Source organism: Triticum dicoccoides, chromosome 3B, assembly GCF_002162155.2.
Source record: "Triticum dicoccoides isolate Atlit2015 ecotype Zavitan chromosome 3B, WEW_v2.0, whole genome shotgun sequence".
Classification (NCBI taxonomy): domain Eukaryota; kingdom Viridiplantae; phylum Streptophyta; class Magnoliopsida; order Poales; family Poaceae; genus Triticum; species Triticum dicoccoides.
The window spans coordinates 805,251,892-805,253,973 of NC_041385.1; positions in this window are offsets into that span (position 1 = coordinate 805,251,892).

The window sequence follows — 2,082 nt, forward strand, 5'->3', positions numbered from 1 at the left end:
CCTTTTTCATTTATAGATGTCTGTACTCAGACATGATAGCTTCCGCTTGTGCTTTGATTTGTATGCTCTGAATGTTGGGTCGTGAGACCCCTGTTTGTAATATCTCGCTCCTCGGAGCCTATTGAATAAATACATGAGTTGTAGAGTCATGTTGTGATGCCATGTTGTATTTGCACATATCGAGCATATTGTGTGTAAGTTATTGCTATGCTTGGTATGTGTGGGATCTGACTATCTAGTTGTTTATCTTTAGTAGCCTCTCTTACCGGGAAATGTCTCCTAGTGTTTCCACCGAGCCATGGTAGCTTGCTACTGCTCCGGAACACTTAGGCTGGCCGGCATGTGTCCTTCTTCGTTCCTGCGTCTGTCCCTTCGGGGAAATGTCACGCGATGAATACCGGAGTCCTGTTAGCCTGCTACAGCCCGGTTCACCGGAGTCCTGCTAGCCCAGTGCTACAGCCTGGATTCACCCGCTGATGACCGACACGTTCGATGCTGGGTCATGGATGCCTGTCCCTGTAAGTCTGTGCCACTTTGGGTTTACGACTAGCCATGTCAGCCCGGGCTCCTTATCATATGGATGCTAGCGACACTGTCATATACGTGTGCCAAAAGGCGCAAACGGTCCCGGGCTAAGGTAAGGCGACACCCGTGGGAATACCGTGCGTGAGGCCGCAAAGTGATATGAGGTGCTACATGCTAGATCGATGTGGCATTGAGTCGGGGTCCTGACAGTGGAGCTCAAGTATCTTTTCTTCTCGCATCTCGAAGTGTAATTAATTCTCTGTATTCTTTTGAAGTGGAGTTTTGCATTTCTTTGTTCTTATCATCTATTCTATCATTTCCGTTTGTGGCCGGTTATCACCTTATGATTTTGAGATGTTATCCATAAGTCCACAACAAGCAAATTCTTTTCGTTGTTGATTTTTCTCAACAACTCCATTCAATCCTTCTAAATTCTTTCCATTCCATTCTTTCAATTTTTCCGGAGGCATCGCATTGTTCATCATGTCAAGTGCCATCCCATCTTGTGGAGCTCGTGTTCTATTCCTCCATGTTTCGTCCGGAGTGCTGCCTAAATCCTTTCAGTCTTATTCGTTTCTTATCTCGTTTTAACCGGAGTGGTTTCATAGTCTATCTGGTTCTGTGAGCTTTCGATTCTCGTCATTCTTGTCGTTCCTCTCTTCTTCTTGAGTGCTCTCGATTCTTTGCTTCTTCTCTTGAGTTCTTAACTTCACCTCTTCCTTTTCCCTTCTGTCTCGGTCCTAATATCTCGGGACGAGATCTCTTGTTAGTGGAGGAGTGTTGTAACGCCCCGGATTCGATGCGCCAGGTGTCCACCAGTTATTCGCCGTTGTTGCCATATCATTTGCTTGCGTGTTGCATTTTTCCATCTCATCATGTGCATCTCATTTTGCATACGTGTTCGTCTCATGCATTCGAGCATTTTCCCTGTTGTCCGTTTTGCAATCCGGCACTCCTATGTCACCTGGCGCCCCCTTTTGCCTCTTTTCATGTGCGAGTGTTAAACTTTCTCGGAATGGACCGCGATTTGCCAAGCGGCCTTGGCATACCACCGGTAGACCGCCTGTCAAGTTTCGTGCCATTTGGAGTCTGTTTGATACTCCAACGGTTAACCGGGTAGCCGTAAAAGCCTCTTTTGTCTTGCTGCCCAACACCCCTACAAAGTGGCCCATAACCAATCTAAGTCACTTCCAAGGTCTCGATGGCCGAAAACCACTCCCCATTTGGACTCTCCTAGCTCCCTCTACCTATAAATATGTGCCCCTCCCGAAATTTTTGCGGATGAACCCTAGCCTTTCCCTTTCCTCCCGCAGTCGGACGCATTCTCCCTCGCTGGACATATCCGCACCGCCGTCCCCCGACCAACCACAGCGCGACACGTCAGCCCCGCCGCCCTATCTCTCCTCCCTCCGCCGCCGCGCCACCCGGCGCCCAGATCCGGCCCACCCCAGGCCGAACTGGGCCCTCCCGGCCCTCGCGCCTCCCGCCGCCGCCCGGGCGCCTCGCCGTCGCCTCCCGCGGGCTTCCGCACCGAGCGCCGCCGTCAGCCGCCGCCCA